This window comes from Ciconia boyciana, chromosome 14 (genome assembly GCF_034638445.1).
Source record: "Ciconia boyciana chromosome 14, ASM3463844v1, whole genome shotgun sequence".
NCBI classification, from domain to species: Eukaryota; Metazoa; Chordata; class Aves; order Ciconiiformes; family Ciconiidae; genus Ciconia; species Ciconia boyciana.
The window spans coordinates 2,205,558-2,211,557 of NC_132947.1; positions in this window are offsets into that span (position 1 = coordinate 2,205,558).

A 6,000-nucleotide genomic window follows, 5' to 3' on the forward strand; every position below is an offset into this window, starting at 1 on the left:
TGGGGAACGCGTTTAAAATAGGCCCCTACACGTGACTGCTCAGCCGAAAACACCAACCCCGACCCTCACCCATGCCAGCAGCATCTCCGAGCTGAGACCCCCAGCACCTACGTGGGGGGGATCGCACGGCACCCGCTGTGCCTCCCGCCATTTCAACCTGCTCTGTCCAATACTCCGGATTTTCCTCTTTCTACCCATCCAGCTCACTCACGAAGCAGGGTCCTTCCTCCGATTGCAACTTTTCCAAATCTTCGGAGCAGCTCCAGTGCGGAGCCTTGACTGCTCCCTCCCGTCGTGCGACCGGGCTGCCAGGCCTCCGATTTGCTTTAGCGGTTCATTTAACTGGAAGCTCACAAATGCCCGGAAAGGCTCCCACGTCTTCAGGAACTGCTTTGTAGTGTGTGTTTGGGATTTTTAGAAATCCCCAATAATATTGGGCTTGTGATTCCTTGTGATTCTCGAGTCAGTCTGTCCCTTTGCACGGTGAAAAGACCATGAGTGTTGGGGTTAAAAGAAGTCACCTTTTCAAAAAGAACATGTGGATTGGGAGAAAATGCTTGGAGCTCCCAAATCCCCTGCAAAGTAGTGCTGTCACTGAACAGCCACACTCGCAGCAGTTTGTGCTCCCAGTGCCACGGCTCGGCCTAGACACCTCCTCTTTAAATACACAGTGGGGAGGGAAACTCATCTTTTCTAGCAATCGCAAATGCTCTGATAAATAGCCAGGAACCCTGCCCCGATTCAGCTTTGAGTTTGGAAGCTGCTTTCCCCCAGTGCCAGCCAGGACTGCGAAGCAGGGACGGGAGCAGGAGCTCCTGGGAAGGGCAGGCAGCATCCTGCCCGCACTCAGAGGCACCAAGGAGGGAAGAAGCAGCCTCGCTTGAGCCTTTTCTGCGCTAAGCGGTGGCAGAGGAGACTGTCGGCCTGGAGACTCCCCGCACGTCCCCACCCTGTGCCGGCCCCGCAGCAGGCTCGCAACCCCAAGTGGGTGGGAGAGCATCCCCCGGCTCTCCCACCCAACCCCTTCCCAGCCTCCGCCGTCTCCGGCGGGGTTCCGGCCCCCGCGCCCGGCGCTGCAGTAGCGGGGCCCGCCCGCAGGTGCCGCCCGACTCCGCCGGCAGCGGCTCGGCGGGGCCCCGCGGCCCCGGCTCGGCACCCGCCGCTCGCCCGGGCAGAGCGCGGAGACTTGGCTGCCTGCTGCAGAGCAGCCGCAGCCCAGCAGCGCTCGGCAGCCGCGGCACCGTCCTGTTAGGTGCTGGTGCCGCCTCCGTTTGGCAGCCGGGGTGCGTTTCCGAAGGGAGAGCGTGTGCCCCGAGAGCATGGAGCAGAGCCTTCGACGGGCATTTTCTCTCATTTTCTGATGGTGTTGCCATAAGACAGAGCTGACCTCTGCCTGGAGAGCACGGGCAGCGGGGAACTGCGCGTATAGCACAAAGCAAGCACCTGCAAAGTTTGTTTTCCTCCTCAAGGAGAACTCCGGTAACTCCAGAGTTCAGCTTCTGTGATTCTGCCATTCTAGGCAGGATGCTAGGAAGCGGGAAGCCTCTTTTGATGACTATCTGAAAGGAGTCAGCCTGTGTCAGGACTGAGATACAGCAAGGCTCCCGATGGGTCTGCAAAGCACCATTTGATGGAGAAATCCTGTCAACAGTTGCTCAACACCCATCTCCAAAGCACTCTGCAGTATCAGCCTTGCTGGAGCAGCAGAGCGAGCTGATCCATCCCAGGGCGTTTCCAGTTTGTGTGCTCCTTGAGAGGCTGGCAGGTAATGAAATGGGATGTATGGAGGCCATTGAGGTTTTTTGCTTTAGAAAAACCTCTTTCTCCCACCATCTACCTGGGCCTTTTAAGGCTTTGCAAGCAGCACAGCGTAGTTTGACTGGATTGACCAAAAAAGATGCACCTGGGCCTGGAGCTCTGAGGAGATAACGGTACTTGAGCTGCTACAGCCCAAGTGGGAGTTACAGGAGGAGCAACTCTCGGCTGTCACCCCACAGGAAGCACTTGTCAGAGCCGAGATTGTAAAGGTCGTGTTCGTCCTCTCTCTGAATATGCGTCTCCTGTCTGCTGAGGGCACCCCGAGGACACGGTGAGGTGAGGCTCACCTTGCAGACCATGAGTGCAATGAGCTGGCACGTGCGGGTGCAGGAGGCAGAGCTGCCCTGGAGACCAGCCCCGCTCCGGGGCAGAAATCTACCCTGTGTGTCTCAGTCACAGAGCTGTCTTTGCAGATTACCTGGTTTGGGCTGTGCAGTTCCATCGCAGCTGATTTATTGCCGTTTGAGAAATTCCTGGACACCCTTCATAGCCTTTTTGCTCTTCTAAGGCCCCAGAGCTTCGCAGGGAATGTCAGAGCCACGTTTCCCATACTGATCTCTACTTCAGCTATCAAGTGTGCTACAAACCTGCGTATCTGCATGGCTCCCCGTGGCTGCTCACATGCCGACTCAAGAGTCATTCTGGTTTGGGTCACATTTTTCCCACAGGGGCCTGAAGTGTAAAGATTGTGTCTCCTGTACTCAAGCTTGAAGATAAAGCAACAACTTGAAGTTCTGGAGTGTGGCTCTGCGAAGGTTGTAGAGCAAAGTTTAAAAGGGGCTTTTGCACCACCAGGAGCAACACAACTATAAATTCTATCACATTTAGAGGGAAAAGGGTCGATTATTTTGATTTCCTAATGTAACAGAGTTTATGCAATCACATTGTATATCAGTGCACTCATATTCTTCCAAATTCCTCTCTTTTAAAAACTTTTTAACCCTTTGGCCAGTTTTATCCAAAACTGACAGAGGTATAGAGCTCGGTTCCTGCATTTACAAAAACAGCTGGGTAAAGAATGACCCTGCCAGGGCTGCAACTGTGAGAAAGACCAACACATCCTGTCAGATCTTATTAGACACTAGAGAATCCACACGGATCTGACATTTGATTGATGCCCAAACCGTGGGAAAAGCTTCAGTCAGAGTTTGTGCCCTCTCAGGCACCCAGGTCAGTCCCCCAGGAGACGCCAGCCTGCTGAAAGCCAGACTCTGCAAATTCTGCAGCTCACAGAGCTGTTTGTTTGCTTTTTAGTGCCAAGCTGGGGGGTGTGGGCAGGGAGAAGGAGCTTAGCAGAAGTCTTAGCCAAAAGGGCTAGTGCTGGCATTTCAGGATCGGACCATGAGCAGTACAGGTGCTGCAGCCCCAAAGCCTGCCTTTGGTATCGTAGAGATGTCCTCCTTGAAGGAATCACTGCAAATTATCAACCACAGCCAGTGGTACAAGCTGTCAGGGCCCTTGGGTGCACTAATCCGTATTACCACTACGGTTTTCATCTGAGCCTCTCAGTGATCTACAGACTTTCTCTCAAACTCTCATCGCTGCTTGAGAGATGGCTGAACAGTTGTTGTGAAGTACGTCAGAAAGAAGTTGAAAGTAGTGACAATAAGGACAAAACTGAGGTGGCTGGACTCTTCCCTTTATTCTTTCGGCTGAAATCAAGGCAGGCAGAGGAGATCTGGACAGCTGTGCCCTTGCCTTGACCACGAGTTGGCAGTGGAAAAAGCTGGATCAAATCCAGTCTGTTCCAACCTAGGTCTGCTGTGATAGTTCAAAAGCATCTCTGACTTTTTAAAATGTAGAAGGAGTTGAAAGACACTTTGGAGACCTTCCACCTGTAAAAATGAGCAGAGTTTGGTCTCGTCTCTGTACCCAAGTCCACAGGCAGGTGGAACAGCTCCTGCTGGTATGTTGGAGAACTAGTGGAAAGTCTCTGCTCTTTGGCTGCAGGAGGAAGGTGATGTAGATGATTAGAGATGGGAAGAGGGTATCTGAGGGGAAGGTTTGAGAAGTGAAGGTCAAGTGTCTATAATGAAAAGAAAATACTTTGCATGAGAGGGGAAGGTAAAGATATTCTTGGTTGCGTAATCTAGCCTGAGAACTATATTCTCTGATTTTTATTCTACTTGCATGAAAAGCATCTCTCCATCACTCATCTCTAAATTGTTTGGTAGACACAGTTCATTAGAAATCTGCTCTGATGAATAGCAAAGTAATGAATCTTTGCGCTTTCCATTTCCTCCATCTGAACTGGAAAGTGTTTTTCTCACACGGTCTCAGTCTTGAGCAGTAATAACAAAACCACAACTTCTGTTGCAGTTCTTTATTTGCAGGTGGGATTCCTCTGTGGACACATCTAAACACAAGTGTACATGACCTGCTGGCTACCAGACAGCAGACAAAGAAAATGATGGTTATGACTGTGTGAACAAATATCATTCTGATATTTCTGTTTTAACATAGCAAGGTCCAGGACTCATTGTCAGGAAAAACTGCTCATGACTTTGAGGTTTCTCATTGATATGCTAAGCTGAGAACAACTTCTATATGCAGAGCAACAATTTTCGTATGCGTTTTTTGGTTTAACACCATACAATCCCTATTTCTAATTGATCAGGTGACACTGAAATGGGTAAAGCTTTGATTAAGGCCTGAGTTATATGCGTTATATGAGTTACGGCCAGAGCAAACACAATCAAGGTGCAGGATTTATATTTACCTTTACATCTTATATTAGTAAGATCCTGGCCTAACTCATGTGGCCAACCTGCCTGTTCCTCTAGCTCTTCCACACTGCAGGCACGGAAGGCCCATCTACTGTAGCTGAAGCTGTTGCACAGGTTGGGAAACAATTTATTTAACCGGGTAGCTGAAACATCTGGCTATTTCTGGTCCCCCATCCCAATTAATCAGCTATCTTGAATTATTCTAAAGAGTTCCTCAAAGTTTCAGGGTCTTCTAATAAATATTCCACCTCTTTCATCTTCTAGTATTGCCTTTATGTGACTCCTCTGTAAAACAAAAGCGGTGTGAGATGATGGAGTAAAGGAGAGCAGGGTGCTGTGTGCTGAGGAAACGTTGGCTCAGATGCTAGTTCCCAAGTTACATCTGTCAGTGGTAGACTTGCCTCAGTCTAGGGGAATAAAGACAAAAAGCAGGAATATAGATGTTCGCTCACTTTCCCCTCTTCTTTCTGTAATGGATGTGGGACAGAGGGAAAGTATTATTTGACATCCCTGCACTCTTAAGATGTTTCTCATTACAGAAGTAAAAGTGTCAAAAATAAGAGCCTCCCCCCTGCCTTAAAATGCTTGGTCCAGTGTGGGAGGCACTGTTTCTGAAGGGAAAGGGTTTATTTTTTCTCAGTCTTGAATCAATCTCAGCTTTCCCTGCTGTGACTGCTGGAGGAGGAGGGGAGGGCTGGCGGGCTTGCGTGTGAGGATTCATTTCCTCCAAGTCACCGAACAACCATCAGATAGCACTAGGGTTCAGCTGCCACGAGCCCAAACTGAATTTGAACCAGAGGCCCCATATGAAATGCCTGCAGCCCAGGGTGTCTTGGGGAGGCACCCCTGCCCTGCTGCTTGTAGCAAAACCCCCATCTGCTTCTCCTGCTGGAAACGGGTGTTAGGAGAGGTCTGAGCCTGTCTGGGCTGAGCCCTGTTGGAGCAGAAATCTTCTCACTTCTATTTTCCAAGACCTGTGCTGGGGACAGACTTAAAAGTATCCCTAGAACAAACTGACTGAGGCATCCTCTTTCTGACATGCTTCTGGATAAGATGAAAGGAGCTGTTTGCTCCTTCCTCTGCCCCTTTTCTCGGTGACACAGATATAGGCCATGCAGCTCTTCCTCTGTTTTGGCGAAGGGAGGGGCAGTTTCCTGTTTTTATACAGAAATTAGATTGATCCAGGATGCCTTTGTGCTGCTGCTGGTCCTGATGCGCGCGGAGGGGCTGACAGTGTACGTGGGCTCTGGGGCTTTTACCGCAGCTTTCCTGCTCGCTGCTAGCACCGAGCCTTGGACCCTCCCTGCACTGCACCATGGCTAGAGCCTCGGGGTCGAGAGGTATGGAGGCCCAACCCCTGCAACTGGTGCAGGAGGCTCCCAAGCACCACTAACAAGCCTTTCCTGCGAAAACAGGGTCTGTTTTTCCAGTGGCCCATTGCAGGGTGTTTGCAGGC